The 19,244-nt window shown below is 36.9% G+C and overlaps 2 long non-coding RNA genes across 2 annotated transcripts; one reads left to right on the top strand and one right to left on the bottom strand.

The window, feature by feature from the left end:
• Positions 1-10,807: 10,807 nt before the first annotated feature.
• Positions 10,808-12,763, top strand: LOC122827127. The gene is made up of 6 exons (XR_006369948.1): positions 10,808-11,592; positions 11,680-11,811; positions 11,905-11,972; positions 12,169-12,260; positions 12,583-12,640; positions 12,734-12,763. It is a non-coding gene; the product is annotated as an uncharacterized LOC122827127 (long non-coding RNA).
• Positions 12,764-14,336: 1,573 nt separating this feature from the next.
• On the bottom strand, positions 14,337-14,604 carry LOC122827141. Its single transcript, XR_006369974.1, has 3 exons — positions 14,568-14,604; positions 14,442-14,497; positions 14,337-14,364 (listed from the first exon to the last, which is right to left on the bottom strand). It is a non-coding gene; the product is annotated as an uncharacterized LOC122827141 (long non-coding RNA).
• Between the last annotated feature and the right edge of the window lie 4,640 nt (positions 14,605-19,244).

Genomic DNA, 19,244 nt, shown 5'->3' with positions numbered 1-19,244 from the left:
TGCACTGTTCTGTTTAAGAGAGTAAAATGTTTATCCTGCTAGCAGAAGTTGTGTTCATATTAATACACACTAAACTATTACATCTGCAATATAACAGTGTGTGTTTTCTGCGTCTCTAGTTTACTGTGTGATTTTCCTCGTCGTCACCAACTTGCAACTCAAACGCAAATGTAAAGTTTGCATTCAAATAATGTCAGATTTTTTTATTTTTCCTGCATAATGTGCATTGCATGTATTCTAACGTTGGGCAAACGTATCTTGAACGAGAATATTAAAGAATAGTACAAGAAGTAATAAAAACTTTAATGTTAATCCTCACCTTCCGTTTCCAGCTTCTCTTCTCACCGTACAGGTGAGAGCTTCTATGATTGTCCTGTAGGTGGCGGTAAATACACTTGAAGTTGGTTTTGCCAGCCGCCAGTAACACCCAGAAGAAGATCAACACCGGTTCTGTATTTCATTTGAAACTGATCTGCTTTGCTCGGTAAGTTATTGGCTTTCATATTTATTTGTATCATATTCTGACCAAACATCTGGGACCCATATAGGTTGTTAGTTGCGCTTTAAAAAATGTGTAATTTTGTGGTTTGTCTTGCTTCGTAAAGACAACATGCTACCACTCGGACTTCTCAGCTTTGATTATAAGTTCTGGTTATGAGTTGTGAAATGTCGTGCACTTTTATTATTAATGTCGCAGTTTCCTCTTGTTCGCTTTAACGTCTTAAGGGCAGGAAAAGTCGGAGAAAGTCACTTTATTCATTATTCAGTTGAACCAAGTGGAAAGACACCACTTACTTCATTCCTGTCAATCACAGAACTGCGCATGTCTCATATAGTTGCACAATGATGACGTCAGTGAAGAGCGCACCATAGTAGGCCGGGTCCTAATACTCACTCTGCACCCTACGCCGGTCTCCTGCAACTTTTAGATGTATCTCTACTTCAACACACCTGAGTCCAATAATGAGGTCATTAGCAGGACTCTGGAGAACCTGGCTGCACTTGGGAGGTGATTCAGTTATTGGATTCAGGTGTGTTGGATCAGGGAGACTCTAAGAGTTGCAGAACAGCGGCCCTCCAGGACCAGGACCGCCCACCCCTGGTGTACTCAGTCAAAGTCAAAGTGTTTTATTGGAGTGTGTAAAAATGTGATAGTACGCCCTGTGACGTAACTTCTACATCCAAAAAAAGTAAACTACAAATAAATAACAGAACCAAATAACTTTCTATTCCACTCCCACAAAATATTTGACATTAATTTCATAATTATGTATTAAGTTTTCCCTGTAATGAGTTTCTGTAAATGAAACTCAAAAATAAAGATCAATTCCTTTTTTTGTGTGTCTGAATTTTTGAGACAATAAAATTTTTTTCAGTTGCAACTTCATTAATGTTTTTAGAAATATTTTCAAAACTGGATTTTGTTCAAGAAATCTATTCCCCTTTTAAGTTGATAAAATTTGGTCTAACTGGGATGAAGAGTTAAATTATGATATTAACAATTTAATCCTCTGGCTACATTTTTATTCACATATGCTGCTTCCTAAAAATCACCTCAGTTTTTAAAGTGAAATTATTTTAATGTTTAAACGTTGCAACATCACAAAATCCCAATCTTTATACCAATATATTAATAACTCAATTTAAGATTTAAAATTCATCTCATTTGTAACATTTTCTTTTCTCACCGTTAGTTTGTGACGATTCTTTATTTCTTCTTTTTTCTGCTCAGTTTAAGAGAACTTGATAGTAAAAAAAGAACTTTGAACATGAACGGTTCTGAACTGAACTGGTTCTGTTTTAGATGAATTAATTAGTTCTTTTTTTCTCCACAGATCAGAGTTTTGGGATGAACTGAAGATTATCTGCTGCTGTTTCTCCGTCCCTCCTGGTTTTGGTTCTGGTTCTTCGTCTCTCCTGGCGGTTCTGTTCGGCCCGTTTGTCCTCATCATGGTGGTTTTGTTTAGTCCAGTCGTCTGCAACCTTTACAATCTAGAAACATTTTACTCCTGCCTTCAGTTTAATAAAAGTCAGGACAATCCATATTTGGGAAAAAAATCCTGCAAATTTATCATAATATAAGTTAATTTCTTTTATTATATACAATAGGTAAAAAAGGGCTATGTTTCAAACCAGTGACTGTTGAAATTTTTAAGTGTTTCACCTACGTTTTTGTTATTATTTTGTTACCTATCTTAATATGTAAGACAAAAACAGACAATAATTCCAAATGGATATAGAACACTGGAAACAATTTAATGATTTGTCACACAAGTTTATTCAATGTTGTTTTTCCACAGTCAGCTGATCAGGCAAATACAACAGGGATTGAAGCAGAAAGCACGCCAGGTGCAGGGAGCAGCACAGGTGTACCTAGAGCTACAGAAGATCCAACCCCACAAAGCAGTTCAGCTTTAAAAACAGTTAATCCTGAAATGCACAGGAGCTCAAGCATAGTCGAAGCTGCAGGAGATCCAGCCACACAAAACATTTCAAGTGTCGGCACAGTTCCAGCTGACCAGAGAGCGGAGAGGAGCTCAAGTTCAGGGAGCTGCCAACTTCCCACTATGTCAGTCAGTGAAACTCCAATTCAGATAAAGTGTGCATTATGTAATGAAGGCATAAACGTGGAACTATTTTCTGAACATTTATCTGACTTTCATGCAGAGCAATGTTGTGAACATTGTGGGAAAAAGGTCACGGGTGCTGTTGGTTTGCTTCATCATATTGAAGAAGGTCATGATAGACCAGGACAAACAGGCCAAACATCACCATCTATTCCAGACCAACATCCAGCTTTTAAATTGCAACATGGGATAACAGCAACTTCACCCCGGAAACCAGCAGCATCTTCCCAGAAACCAGCAATACTTCCTGGGAAACCAGCAGCATCTCCCCAGAAACCAGCACTTCAGCCACAACAGCGCCTTGCACCAGTGCAACACCCCCAAGCAACTCCTTCAGTTGCTCCTTCAGTTGCTTCTTCATCTATTCCCCACCTTAGGCCTCCGGAGGTGAATTGGGTCAGCTTTCTTCCCAAGCAGTTGTTGCAGGTCATCAAGCCAGCAGACCAGGAATGGATTGCCCAGTGCCTCTACAACCCTACTGGACAGTTTAAACAACAATTCTCACAAAACTGGTTCCATCCACCCCGTCTACCAAAGATGATGAATGAACCTCCAGATCCCCTGGTCTACTTTAGGCAGAGGATGTTTTTATGGGCACCAATGCGGATGTGGGGTATTTCTCTGAAGTGTCATCAATGCAACACCAAGATGCATCACTCTGGGATCTACACAAAGGTCAGAGAAGTTATAGATCTCGATTCAAGATATTATTTGATTGGTTATTTATCCACGATGCAGTAAATGCATGATACCTGTTTGTCCATGGAGCACAGAGGTGCTAAATCAGTTAGATCCTGCCCATAGAAACAAGTTTCCAGCCATTCTCACCACACAACTGGCTCTGGACAAAAGATGTGTGACTTTGCTCAAACCACGCACTTTTGGAAATAGCTCCAGTTATGTACAACAAGCATTAGAAGAACTGCATAGTGAGGAGTGGGCAAAGCGCACTATGGATTATCTGACTGACTGTGAGCTTCACAAGAAGAAGAGCGCCCTAACAAGTATCCATGAAGTGATCTACCAGAATCCACCAGAGTTTAGCCCCCTTCCACTTCACAGTGGTTTGAGACGGTGCATGCCAATGAAATACTGTCTCACTTGTCTGAGATGAAGGGTGTCATCACCTCAACATATGGAAGGATTTTAAAGCTTGATTCAACCAAAAAGGTATAGTAAAACATCTCTAAAATATTTTGCTATTCTGATTATAATTTGCATTCCAAATTCTAATCAGATTATAATTGCCTTTTTTTTTTAAACAATCAGATCACCAAGAAACTTGCTGGTGGAATTTCTGAGACTGCAACCTGGATGACAAACATCACCAATGAATATGGCCAGGTTCTGAACTGTGTGCTGACCACAGGGGAAGGAGCAGGTTGGAGGAACTGTGCCAAGGAATTGTTATGCGCTTCCAGAATGCTGGGGAACCAGAGCCACAAGTCCTTTATGTTGATAGAGACTGATGTAGTGAATCAGGTTTGTGATTTTTAGACCTTATTGCTGTAACATTTGTTTACAGTTCAAAGTTTAAAATATTTTTAGGTTCAATGTAAAAGAAATGTATTTTGAACAAGGTATTGTGATCTATGTAGCAGTTATGTTTTATGTAGCAACATTAATACAATCAGCTGTGAATCATAAGGTAAACTAAATGCTGTAGAAATTATTAATGTGTTTTATTTATATATTTATATATATGTATTTTTATTTTTTATTATTTTTTTTACATAAACAGGTGTGCCTCCGGTGCTTGAGTGGTTTCGACTTTGGAAAACTAAAGTGAGGCTTGACATCTTTCATTACATGAAGCGATTCACAACCGGTCTCACCACAGAACTTCATCCTCTTTATGGAACTTTCTGCTCCAAGTTGTCCTGCTGCATTTTTGAATGGGATCGAGATGATGTCAGCTGCCTTAAAGAAGCAAAGAGGTCAGAGCTGAATAAAAAATATGCTGGTCATCCTCCCACATTAATTCCATTGAGCTTGCTAAACATTGCAGAGGAAGGACAAGAGGGGTAGAAGAAACCCGGAACCTCATTCAGGAATTATTAAACTCCATGTGGGAACTGACTGACACCTCAGGTCTCCGCCTGATCAACCCTGAGAGCATGACTCGTGTGGCAAATGCAGCAGAAGCACCTGCCATGCATCCAAGATCCACCTGGTGTTGAACTGTACACCAAGCTTCACTCAGCACAAAAGGGAGACAAAGAAGTTCAAACCTTCAGATGTGGCAGGGGCTCGTCTTCAGTTGAAAGCTTTCATCGACACCAGTGTTCCTTCATACCAGGTAAACTGTGAATTGGTATATTTGATGTCATTCATTTTTGAAACACCTCCCAGAATTTTAACCGTACATCTAAATATGTTAATCAGCATAATTTCTGAAAAATATGAAAAGAAGTTTAAATTTCATAAATGCTGCCAATTTTTGCAACTCTGTTTTTTAAGGATGGAGAAGCAATGCCATGCACACTCAAATGTATATGGAACATGAAAAGAGCCCAAGAAGCTTTAGATACGAGTCACAGATCCCACAGTAAACTCTGTGATGTTCGTCTGATGTCCAACCTCAACACTCTGAGCAACAAAGTGCTGGGTCATGACCTCCTGCCAGAGTTTGTTCCCCCAGGCTGTCCCACAGGTATTAGACATTTACCTAACAAATTCCACAAAAATGCTCATTTTTGTGCAGCAAATTTGTCACTTTCAAATACAATTGTCAAATGTCCTTTATGATCATTGAAGGTGAGCGGATTGCTGTGGAGTATCTTCTCGCTCAGTCAGACAGCGGAGACCTCTTAGGTCCACAGCAGGACAACAAACTGGGAGTTATTTTGCCAGAGGTGCCAGCTAACGTTCAGGAGGAGGACAGTCCTGATGTCACCATCAGTGATGTCACTGACATGCTCTCAGAGAGCCCCCACGACATGCTACAGTGTGAAAGCCAGTTGGAAATGCCATCCTCTAACATTGATTTTCTCCAGGTAGAGTCTTCTCCCATGTCATCTGAGGTAATGCTTTAATTACATTACACTTTTACTTAGTGAGTAATTTGTCTTATTAACAGAGTAAATTATCCTCATGTGTTCCATGCTTCTACATTGGCATTTCCAATCTATTGTTATAATTTATTAGATTATCATCAGTCACTGAAGATGATTGTTATTGATTAGTTGGGTGATGATCATGTAAATGAGATGAACAAGAACAAAAAAAAACCAAAACATTTCAAACTTTTATGTTATAAATACTGTAAGAGCCAAAAATGTCAGTTTGTAACATTGTTTATTAATGTGTATGTCATTTGTGTATTTAGACATTTTCTTAACAATAACATTCCATTTTAGTATGTTTTTTGTAGAAAAGCACAATGTAATGGACATAATGGAAAATATATGTGAAAAGTGCTGTGTCACGTTAATATATAATGGCTTTACACTGAAACAAATAAGCAGCCACTATAAATATCTTGCCATCATGAATGCAGAGAAAAAGGTTGTTGTTTTTTTTTTTTGAAATCCCAGGATATAAGGAACATTTACTGTTGCTTCTGTGTGTTTACAGGAAACCAGTATCGATTCAAGTCCTGCCTCTCCCACTCATGCTGCTGCTTCACCCAGAGGTCAGCTTACTGGTGACCTCTCCTTTAGTGGACCAAGTAGCTCTTCCCAGGTGGACCAAGTATCCCAGGTAGAGTGAGACCTATGTGGGTTCATTTTGTTTCATTACAGCATGCAACACTTTGTTTGGTTGCTGGATTATGTTCAATAGGCAATTTTGGGATGTAATTGTTGTTATAAAATCATATTTCCAGATTAGGCTTTGGCTTGATTTACTGGCCCTTTTCCATCTTTCTCAGCATCTAAACATTTTTTCTTAATAAATCTGAAACAGTACTTGATTTTATGCTTTAATCTACTTTATTTAAACCAGTGGTTCCCTTACCTGGTCCTCATGCACCCCTCCCTTGCATGTTTTTGGTGTCTTGCTTGTAAACAGCTTACTTAAATGATTAAAAGGCTTCTGCAGCACTTGTTTGGAACCACTGGTTTAGACTGAGTTATTTCTCTCTTTTTCTTCTGCGGCATGTTGGCCTTTTTCTTTGGTAGAAATACGGATTATCCAGTCCGATCAACCATCAGTTCCAGGAAATTGTTTCACATAACATAAAGAAATGACTGTGTGTATATTTGTATCTATGTAGCAATTATTTTTTCTTTTAAGGAGACCCGGTGTGACTACAGAGGTTTTCCTGGGTGGGAGGCAGTTGACAGCTTGGCAGAGAACCTTTTGAGCCTCAACAGAACAATAACTGCGTTGTCAACAACAGAGGTGGAAAATGTGTTGCAGCTGTATTCTAACCTGCATGCTATGGACAAGCAGCCTGTTAAATACACCTTAAAAAACAAGAAGAGCACATTACCAGGACCTTGGAGGGCTTCCCGAAACGGCTGGCGCACCTGGTCAGCAAGCAGCTGAAAGGTAACCTGTCTAATATTTGTCACAATGGATAACTTGATTGCATATTCACTGATGCAAATAGAATATTTTTTTCTCTTAGCATTAAATTTAGGAGATCAATACGGGTTTGCTGAGCTCATCAAAATGAGAAGAACTTTTCTACTGCATTTCATTACTGCTCCAATCAAATCAGTGTTTTCTGCTAATTGACTGACCTGTTTGTCACACAGACTCTTCATGACCCATGGCCAGGCTGCCCAGAGACCCAGAGCCTCTGAGTGCATTTGCTTCAAGCTGTTCAAAGAATATCAGCAAGCAAGAAACCGGCCAAAAGACAGCAAGGGGAAGGTTTTACCCGTCCCGCAGTCTATTATTCAGACGTACTGCCACACTAAACAACTACTTGACGACTCCAGGCCCATACAGACCAACTTGTTGTTGGTCACCATCAACAATACCACTGTGTGTGCTTGGTAAGATGTCCTTTATTTTCAATAGATATTCAACTTCAAAGATGGCTTGACTTTGAAAGGAAACAATTTATGTTCTATTATCTTTCAGGCTACATGAGCGGCAGAAGAGAACCGACAGGGACGCTCTTCTCCAAGGTGTGAATCTTCCTCCGAAGGTGTCCGTGGCTGACGCCTCCTTCCCAGAAGCGAGACAGTTCCCCTCCCTTCCTGTGGAACATGGACATACAAGCATGGAGTTTAAAGAACCTGAAAACAGAGAAGGCGAGGCCCTGATCCATCAACGGGTTGGTGGTAAAGCTGGCTCCGCACAGCAATGTCCTCCCTCATACCAGCCAGGTCTCTTTTCACAGGCCGCAGTTCCTCCCAGCTTCCTGTATCCACAGACTGACCAGCCACCATCATCTGCTTGGTCCTACTGTGAGCAGAACCAGATGCCACAAGCCCCATCCGCTTCTTTGGGTTTCGGCTTCGGTCCACCAGCTTCAGTTTTGACCTCATTTGGACAAGGACAGTTCCCACCCCTTCCATCTTCTCTGGCTCCAATGTATCGGTACTATACACCACCACTTCACTCATCCATCCCAGCAGCTGCTGCTGGTTCAGCATCATCATCACCATCAGATCAGACTCCAGCCAACATGAATCGCTACAGGAAGTGGAGACAGAATAGGGCAGAATTAGAAGACCAGGAACGCCTGGCAAGAGGGGAGCCTCCCAAAAAGCGCCAATGGAAGCAGGACTACCACTATCAGTGTTCAGTTTGTGGTCAGGCGAAAAACAAAAGCACTGGCCATACACAGATTAAGGGAAAATGGTACTGTCCAGCCTCTGGACAGACTGTTTTGGAATGGAAAGAGTGTCTCTTGGGAAGCAGCGATTGAAAGATTTTCTTTTTAGTTTTCATCTTTAAATATAATCTCACCATTTGTGTTTTAAAGCCCAGAATTGTTTATAAAGTCCAAAAGGACGACTGCCATGTTATGAGGGCTTATCAATAAGTGGATTGGTCTTTATTCCTCTTTGTCCACTTTCAGTGAAATAACTAATTATGTTGCTGAAATTTGTCGTCAAACTAAATCTGTGTTATTCTGTGTTTAGTTACAGAAAAATGACATCAAGCTTTGTTGATATATACACTAAAATACATTTAGGTCTTTCTACCTATTTTTATAATATTTTTTTCTGTAAAAAATTGTGTTTTTTTGTGAGTTTCCAGTTTTCAGGGGATTGAAATTTAAGCATTTGGTTTTATTTGTGCTAAATGTGGAGCTATTTTTATCAGTGCATGTGATGTTGCATGCAATGCAAGAATACTGACTGGCTTGGCTCACTGATAGTTTTATATTCTATATTTAAAATATCTTTTGTTCTCTATTGTTCTCTCTTTTACTATTTGTATGTTTTTAGTGAGCTTCTAGGCGCTGCTTTATACATGTCGACATATATTGTTAGTTCTCTGTGATTGTAGTGTAAGAGTGAATAAATGTCACTGATCATTTATTTGTGTGTTATATAATTTTGTTGGCCCTCTCAAAACTGATAATATCAATAGTATAGTAATTCACTAGTTCAGAATTAACAATAATTTGGATGTTATGCTATATTGAACTTTAAATTAGTGTAAAAAATGCTTTGTGGAGCATAAAACAGGTATTATTACAACAATGGACATGAATGATGCTGAAACATGTACTTAAGTAGAAACTTCAGATTTTCCTCTCTTTTTTCTTTTTCCCCCAGAGCAGACATTTTTGCTCTGTCTGACAGGTCAGAGGTCGTTTCCATCCAACGCTGAGAAAACTGGTCAAAAGTCACAGAAAGGAAAAAGTGAAAGTACTTCTACTGGTTTGGATTTTCACATCAGTAAATGAGAAAATCTTATTCAGAAAAAGTTGCTGCGTTTCTATAAACTCTATAATAGTTAAATGTGACATTTCAAAAATAATGGAAATTCAAAAAGTTAAAAACAGTTTAGTTTTTTTGCTCAAAAGTTTTGCTGCTTGAATATTGATTTTATGGAAACATTTCTTTGTATCACTGATCATTAACCAGCTGTTGCTACTGCTGGAAACCACACAAACTTATTTCCTCGTGTTTTTACAGAAGCGACACGTTGTGACAAAGTCTGTCACGTTTTGTTATTGTTCTGTTTCCATCAGCCTTTTCTAACGTGACGCATTAAAACTCCATAGAGAACGGTTCCGTGGTGAAGACCGGACTCACTGACCTCTGCTCCGTTTGCAGCTCCGCTTTACCGGGCGAGGAAGAGGAGGGTCCAGGAGGAAGAAGCTCCTCCAGTCTGCCCAGCGAGGATCCGAACCGGTCCCATCAACGTCGTTCTCTTCCGTTTGTGAAGCGTGAAAACAGAGGCTAACCGCGGAGCGAGCAGCTTCTGTCCTCACGCCGCCAGACTGTGAAAGTTTTCCCTCTCAGCCTGTTGGAGGTTTGAAACGTGAGACAGAGTTTAAATTGTTTCTGATGGTAAACAATAAAAACCGGAGCGTGTTTTGACCCTGATCTGTTTGTATCCACGGGTTTTTAAATGACATTTAATGGCTTTTGATTTAGTTTAGTCAATATTAACGAAGCCAAACAGAAAATCCACATCATGAATCGTTGAAGGTTTTCTCTGCTGACGTTTAGAAATCAAACTATTAATGTTTCCTGATCTGAACCTCATTGTTCACATTGTTTTATCTCTATTTAAAAAAGCTTCAGGTGTAGAAATGTTGGGTAAATTATATATATAATTATCAAATATTTGTTGTTTCATGTAGCTTTTTAGTTCTATATATTGTTTCTATATAATGTTCTTGAGTTATATACCTTTATTGTTTTATTGTAGCCTAAATAATGTTTTTCTGTTGTTTCTTTCCTCCAGAAGGCCTCTCTGAAGAAAAGCAGCGACGACCAGGTCCATCAGGGTTTATCGGTCAGCAGAAACCTCGGCCTTCCTGACCCGTTAGATCGCTATAAAACCGTCGCAGTGAAGACGTACAACTTGCTCTGTTTTACCGTGTCTGGAACAGAATAATCTAGTGTCTAATATTTGCTTTTCAATTATGTGATTGAAGTGTTTTTGAAACATTTAGGATTGAAGATTAAAAACTTAAAACATTGTTTGTGTGTAAATGTTTTTTACCATTAATCCTCCAGTTCATTTGTAGCTTCACCTGATTGACATCCTGTAAAAACTTCATTTCAATGACCTTCAGCATCCAGTTCTGAACCAGTGAATCTATATATTGATCAGGATCAATACAGATCATCCACACTCTGTATGGATGTTCAGTCCAGCAGAAGTTGTTGAGCTTTTCAGATATTTCAGTTGCAGATTCATCCTTTGCTCCACATGATCAAACGTTCACTAAAGTAACACTGTTATAGTATTAGAGCCTTTTTGTCTTATTTAAAAAAGGAATAAAATGATGTTTATAGTCTTGTATTTGTGATAATGTATGAAATCATCTCCAGTAGCTCATGAACTGCAGAAAGTCCCAGTTGTAGAAGATTTGGTTGTTTTGAAATGTTATTTGAAGACACTGCAGGTGCAGCTTCTGTCCACTAGACGGCGACATTCCGCAACCTGCTGGGGACAGTTGATGATTTTATTGTCTAAATTTAGTTTTATTGATATAATTCAAGGTAAATTATTATGTTTGTGAGAAGCGCTTTATGAATAAGCTGTATGTATTTATATTTATGTAAAAGTGACACATTTAGGCAAAAGGTTTTATAAATTTCTGTTGTCTTTGCACCAAAAAAGGTTAAAATGACCAAAGTCCCCAGAAAATGATGCGAATGGACCCAAAAGCAGAAAAGTGCAGCACAATCATCATAGTAAAAATGACAAGAAGAGACCGAAAGTGAATGAATCATCCGGAGGAGGTGATCAGCGCTGATTGCGCTGATTGGAGTCACCTGTGGGGAACCGGATAAAAAGGAACGGGATGAGCCAGAGGCGTTTAGTTGAGCTCTGGATCAGGTTCGGTTCGGTGGGTCTCCAGGTTGTGCTCCAGGTAAAGTCAGCCAGGCTCTCATACTTGACGAACGATTGTTTGAGTGTCTAAAATGTGAAGTAACTTCTCTCTGTTTTTCCACTCCAGAGTTTTTCAGCGTCGTGTCCATCTGTGAGTCCACGGGTGGGTTTCATCTGCAGCCGAGCGGCTCCTTAAAACTTCATCTGGCGTTTGGAGCAGCGATAGTAAAGGCTGTTTTCAGAGCAGCTTCTTTGTTGGGTTTGTATTTGGTGCAAACTTTTAGCGTTGTCGCTTTGCGTGAATGTGAATCCAGACATTGTTTGATGTTTAGCGTGACGTTTGTCCCCGCAGCTTCCAGTCCGCCGCAGACAGCAGGTGAAACTGATTGTGACCGATTCCTGATTCATGGTCAAACACAGGTTGGTTTATTTGTGCATTAGTTTTAGAAATGACAATGTGGTGTTTAAACATTTGTCTTTATTTTCAGAGAAACTAATATTTTTTTTTCCCGTGCCGAGGACTGAAACAGAAGCTGCAGCATCTTAATGCATAAAAACAATTTAAAGTGCCTCAGTGTGTAACTGATCCATGTCAGAATCTATTGTGTCTCTACAGCCTCCTGGTTCGGTTCTGTGAGGTCCACCATGTCGACAGCAGCTGATTTAGATTGTGGTTTTATTCCTGGAGGAATGAACGGCTGCTGCCAGGTGAGTCTGTAAGGATTTAGTTGGCTGGGTCCAGTTTTAGCAGAGACGTAAAAGCTAAGTCTGTAAATGTAGTAGACGTATTGCGAATTTAAACTTTTTATTTTAAACATGCTTAAATCCCAACACAGTGAAGAGAAGCCAAAGTGTTTCAGGCAGTTAAATGCCTTTAGTAGCACCAGACCTCTATCGCCCCCTTGTGTAGGCTTCCAGTGTGTGTAATCTCGTTAAAATGAGACTATGTTCAGTTCTGCAAACATGGAAGTGTAGGAAAAGTTTATTTGTGGTTAAACTCATCAGTAACATTGTTTGTTTTTGTCTGCAGAGCCTGGAGGTGAACTTTGACCTGAAGCTGCCCTGGTTCATTGTCGTCCTCAATACAAGTAAAATGTTTAATCAGTGAAAGTTGTTTGTCTCCTCCAGCTTTATTTCTGCAAATTCTTAGCTGAATACCAAGTGAGCCAGATGTCGAACAGGTGTGGAGCCTTGTTTCCATGGTTACAGGCATGGCCTGCTTATTGGTGAGTTTTTCAAGAAATAAAAGTGTTGTAAAGAAGAACTGAGACTTTGGTCAGAATGAGTGAAACTTTTATTTGTGTTTCAGATGATTGAGTCCAGCAGGATCTTGAAGAGGTTCATCTGGTGAGTAAAGAAATGTGACAAAACTTTGTTGTTTCTGTCTTTGCAGGTTTCCAGCCATCATGATCTGTACTGACATGTGATTGTTGCTACTTTTGAGTAGCAACAATCACATGTATTGAGTTTTTGTTTAAATAAAAAGTAAAACCTTGCTTGTTTCATGTGCCTTGTCATCTTTTGGACCCTTGAAAAGTTAAAGTTAAAGTTAAAGATAAAGTTAAAGTTAAAGTTAAAGTTAAAGTTAAAGTTAAAGTTAAAGTTAAAGTTAAAGTTAAAGTTAAAGTTAAAGTTAAAGTTAAAGTTAAAGTTAAAGTTAAAGTTAAAGTTAAAGTTAAAGAAGTTAAAGTTAAAAGTTAAAGTTAAAGTTAAAGTTAAAGAAGTTAAAGAAGTTAGTTAAAGTTAAAGAAGTTAAAGTTAAAGAAGTTAAAGTTAAAGTTAAAGTTAAGTTAGTTAAAGTTAAAGTTAAAGTTAAAGTTAAAGTTAAAGTTAAAGTTAAAGTTAAAGAAGTTAAAAGTTAAAGTTAAAGTTAAAGTTAAAGTTAAAGTTAAAAGTTAAAGAAGTTAAAGTTAAAGTTAAAGTTAAAGTTAAAGCAGTTAAAGTTAAAGTTAAAGAAGTTAAAGTTAAAGTTAAAGTTAAAGTTAAAGTTAAAGAAGTTAAAGTTAAAGTTAAAGTTAAAGTTAAAGTTAAAGCTAAAGTTAAAGTTAAAGAAGTTAAAGTTAAGTTAAAGAAGTTAAAGTTAAAGTTAAAGTTAAAGTTAAAGAAGTTAGTTAAAGTTAAAGTTAAAGTTAAAGTTGTTAAAGTTAAAAGTTAAAGTTAAAGTTAAAGTTAAAGAAGTTAAAGTTAAAGTTAAAGTTAAAGTTAAAGAAGAAAGTTAAAGTTAAAGTTAAAAGTTAGTTAAAGTTAAAGTTAAAGAAGTTAAAGAAGTTAAAGTTAAAGTTAAAGTTAAAGTTAAAGTTAAAGTTAAAGTTAAAGTTAAAGTTAAAGTTAAAGTTAAAGAAGTTAAAAAGTTAAAAGTTAAAGTTAAAGTTAAAGTTAAGTTAAAGTTAAAGTTAAGTTAAAGTTAAAGTTAAAGAAGTTAAAGTTAAAGTTAAGTTAAAGTTAAGTTAAGTTAAAGTTGATGCTTGATGCTGCAGGGTCAATGATCACACAGGAGACACTTTGATTTGTCTTTAATGAAACACAACATGATGTATGAAGAGGTGATGCCATCAGGAAGCTGCACAGGCTGGAGAGAGAAATGAATCTGTCTGAAATAAAGACAAACATTATAAAAGTTCATCACTGGCTGTAATAAAGTCAAGTGTCAACTATTACCTTGACAAGAAATTCTGCAACTTCTGATCCACAACTTGTTGGAAGGAGAAGTGAGTCTGTCTGAGATAAAGACAAACAAAACCATGACTGAATTCTTACCTTTCACCTCTGCTGGTTTCTATGGAAACAGTCTCTTCTTCCAGCCCATGATCTCCTGTGTGGAGAAACAAATCCTTCAGTTTCTCATTAACAGAATTGTTCAGGTTTTGCTTCATAAACTTTCCTACTAACCTGCCTTGTTCTTGACAAAGTGGCCTCTTCTGATGGAGTGATGACATCCACAAAGCCTGGAAAACAAAAACTTCTTTTAATAAAACATTATCTCAAAGTTGTTCCAATATAATACTTTTAACTTACTGTGTGAATCTTTCATTCATCCTGCTTTGTTAAACTAAGTTTCACTCAACCACACACAGATCCAGGTCAGTGATGACGGGGCGACCCGGTTACAGCAGGCGGTTCTGGCTGAGCTGAAAGTCAGAGAAAACAGAAACATTCATAAAATACAGGTTCTACTTTTTCAACACTGCATCTACTACAATACATGACATCTTCCTTTCAACAACTCCTATCAAAATATTCTTAACCTCATTAGGAAAAAACAAATAAAAGTGTTACTATATCCATCTCTTCCTCTACACATTTTCTTTTATCTCTGACAATCTGTGGTGCCTATTTAAATTAACTGACTATTCTTATCTCTATTGTGTCACTTACAGAGTGAAGTTCAGGAACCTGTAACTTAAACTCTAGAGGACCGCATGCAGAGATTTGGCCCTTTGACACATTCTTTAAAGTAAATCCATGAGCAAACAAGATATTTACAGCATGACCAAAATACAGATTCAGGATGAAATCAGACATGATGGTTTCTCAGGAGTTGCTCTGGTAACCAGTGAGGGGAAACTGAGGCTGGACCACCTGCTGAGCAGTGACATCACATCTGGAGGATGAAACCACTGAACTAAATCTATTGACTCTTCATGTCAGAAACATTTCATACATATTTATGATTTTAAAATGAAGCCTCTACTGTAGATGTTTTCTTTAGGATCCATGTTACTGTGATGACAGTAAAGTTTCATATAATTCAGAATAAATATCAAAGTGCATCCTGATACTGTGATCTACTTCTACACACAATCAGTTGGATAATTTATGATAATACTGATATTAACCACACATCTTACAATTATTATGATCTTCACCAATTGGAAAAAAACATAAAAATACATTTAGACAGACAGATTTTATTACACACTCAAAGACCTAAATACTTTTAAAAAAACAACTAAAGAATAAAACAAATAAAAAACACATAATAAAAGCTACTAGTCAGTCATACCAACGTCTCCAGACGACTGATGAATATTTTACTGCATTATATTTAATGTTAGTAAACAGAAGGATCGTTCTATTATTAGACTCGTTTAAAAAATTAACACATTTATACGTAAACTTTATTAAAACAGCCATCAAAGTGCTGATGCAGCAAATACAAACACTTCACTGGTTCTGATCCATCTGGGTTTATTCAGCTAAAATCTCAATGCATCATCATAAACAACCTTCAATCTTTGAAGACTGACTTTTTAAACATTACACAACAAATGCAATGATGTGGAATAATTACAATAAGTTGTGTTGCTCTATGTTTATTCCCACCAACATAAATCTATCTGGGTCAGAACCAGATGGTTTCCCAGCCTTTGGATCAAACTCATGTGTTTCTCTGCCTGGCAGAACTTCATTACTGATTGTCCTACAAACTCTCTGTATTGTGATTCATTCATTGGTTTCACTTGTAAATAGTGTTTTTCTACAATTTATCTACACAAGTTCAGTTTCACTTCAACAGAATCCAAACTTACAGAAAATGTTATTTACCTGATCATCCAACCTGACAGTAAACATCATCAGAAAAACAATCTGTAAACACATAAACAAGATATTTTAATTCATTTCACATATTCAATAAAGTCCCAGGCAGCTTGAAATGTAAAAATACTCAATTATTTTCCTCCTTAGTGCCACAGATCAAGATGAAACTTTTTGATTTGAACATCATGTAGTTCTACAGATGATGAACTTAAACTACAAATAATCAGCATTAAATGATTAATAATCGTTCATATAAACATTAAACACCAGAGGAGATCAAAATCTTCCTTCTCTGACATGAAAGGATGCAGAATCACAGTTGTTTCATCAACAGGTCAGACATCTTACTGTATATCTGACCACACCAGGTTGGTTACATTTCATATTTAGTTTTCTTTGATTTATACAATCAAAACACAGAAAAATCATAGAATGTTTGCAGTTATAATTATTTTAACCATATATAAATACAAATCAGTGTCAGGTTTGGACTTGGAGACAAAACTATCTTTACTAGTTTTGACTAAATAATTAGTTCAAAGACTTTACACAGTCTACTATCTAGTGCTATAGATCTATAGTTATCAGAGCTGACAATGTTTCCACCTTTGTTTTTAATTACAGGAAGTAGATTCATCAAGTTATCAAGAATAAAGCCAAACATAATAAAACCAGTGAAACACAAGGAAAGAAGAGTGGTGACCTTTGACCTGTCATATTTAAGATGTTCTGCTGAAATAACATCCGTTCCTATAGATTTATTTACAGACGGTTATTTCATTTCCTGATAGACATCCTGAGTTATGATACTTTCTACAGTACTGACCTTTTCTACTTGGAAAGGTTCACAGATAAATAACTTGATGAAGGATTGTTGAAAAATCTACAATCATATTCTCCTCATCGACGATGTGAGAGAGATAATTTACTGTTGTTATAGTTTTAACCTCTTTCCAAAAGGCTTTTGTATCTTTAACTAGGAGCCTTTTGGCCAAGCAGTCCGTCCTCATGGTTTGTTCATTCTGTCATTTTTCTGTTTTACCTCCATTTACCTGCTACAAGTAGCAGCTTCACTGAGATATTTAGAGACAAATCTGTGTTCCAACCTGCTCTGTTTTTATCTTTACATCACTTTTATTATGTCACAATATAATCCGGTTCTATGTCCAAGATTACAGAAGTTAACAGTCTGTACAAGTCGCTGCCTCTCTTGGTAATTTAAAGGTACGTTACAACTGATCGGTTTGATGATAGTAACAGGATATTTGTTCAGAAATTAAACAACACCACTCTACATGTGTCTCATTTTCATTACTATTTACATTTGTGGGTAAATGATCTAATTCACAGCTTGAAGGTGATAAACAGGAGACACTAGTGATGTTTGTCTCAAGTCCAGAGACCAAACCTCGTGTCGGTGCTTATTGCTTTCAAAGTCACCTGATCGATACAGGAACTGTTTCTAAATGACGCTGATTCACCAAACTGTGTTTATAAGGAAGTGAATCTGTCAATGGGATGAATTTGACAAAATTATTCTTCATCTTTTACTTTGGAGCCTCAACACAAACTAAAGGTTTCATAGTTTGGGACCGTTTTGCTCTTATGTCAGAAAACAAGACATTGATTTTCACTTTGTTGTTGTTTCATCCAGTTCTTTTCTGTTTCTACTTGATCTGAATCCAAATTCAGATGAAATTGACTCTTAGTTTACTTTCATATTATGTTGCACATGTTTGTCCTTTTAAATTATACATTTCATATTTTTATTCTTGAATTAAACCTCCATAAATAAAGACAACCCCGCTATAAATAAATAAAAAACGACATTTCCTGCAAAACACATTCATAAAGATCTACGTACAAATTAAATATAAAAGACAACATTTAATTTATATAAACAATATACAGTGTCACTAAAATCAGTTTTCTTTAAATAAATCCACCTCCTCAATGTTGAGACATTATAGTGAATCAGAATGAAGTAACAGATTCACCAGGATAAACTCAGATATGCAGCCATCAGTTGCTTTTTATCTATTATTTTATTGTTTACATTTTTTTTTCTACAGCAGGAGAAGTTGTGTTGGAAAAACTTATTTTTTTGAATGACAATTTGTGAAAAAACAACACAAAAAAATAAACAGTCCACAATCATCCTCATTCCAAACACTTTCATTTTCATCACTTGGTTCACGTTGTTTATTGACTGTATCAAAGAATAACATATATATTTAGATTTTAAATGAAGATATGACATAATGCAATATATAATATACAATAATACACAATGACTTCAATCTTATTGTTTAGACCAGGTCATCTAATCATTCTGCCAACTGCGTTGCCTGTAGGGACTTTAAACGTCCAGCAGGTGTCAGTATTCAGTGATGATATCGATACAGTTTAGTTTTGGGTCAAAACGATACGTGACCCCTCATTTACCCATCACTAGTAAACACATTGTAAAAGATATTAATGATACGATGGTCCAGCAAACAAACTATGACAGGTTTCACTTGTAGAAGTGAAACTAGATGCTGGGAAAACTTCTTTACTTGAAATTATTTAATTAGAATCTGTACAAAAAGGAATCAGAGTTTTTATCTGCATTCATGTCACACATAGATACTTTTTCACTTCTCATTTTGCATAAAAGAGCAAAAATAAGCAAGTTTATTAAGGTATTCATCTTCATTATGATGACATTCATATGGAGCATAGACATTTACAATAATTATTTATTTATAATGTTGTTAATCTGATACATCAATTCATCACTGAGTCCAGGTTTCTTTTCCATAATATAGCCACCTCTATCATATTCCTAATTTTGGTCTAGTTTTAGTCACCATTATTTCTTTTTTTTATTATTATTTTTATTAATTTTTGATTCGTTATGATACAAAGAAGAAACCTGTGCCGCCACACACACATAAAAAAACACAACAAAATACCCCACATGAACAAGAAACAAGGTGTCAATCTTCTCCTCATCACCCCTCAGCGATCAAGAGAGGAAACAAAAGCAGGCAAGAATAAATACAGAGATCACATGGTGATCTTCACTGATCCTAATTCCAGATGTGTCTGGGTTAGACCTAATAGCCACGGCTAAAGGTTCAATAAACAACGTGAACAGCAAAGGAGACA

The sequence above is a fragment of the Gambusia affinis genome, linkage group LG24, assembly GCF_019740435.1.
Source record: "Gambusia affinis linkage group LG24, SWU_Gaff_1.0, whole genome shotgun sequence".
NCBI lineage: Eukaryota > Metazoa > Chordata > Actinopteri > Cyprinodontiformes > Poeciliidae > Gambusia > Gambusia affinis.
This window is presented reverse-complemented; position numbering and strand designations above follow the sequence as displayed.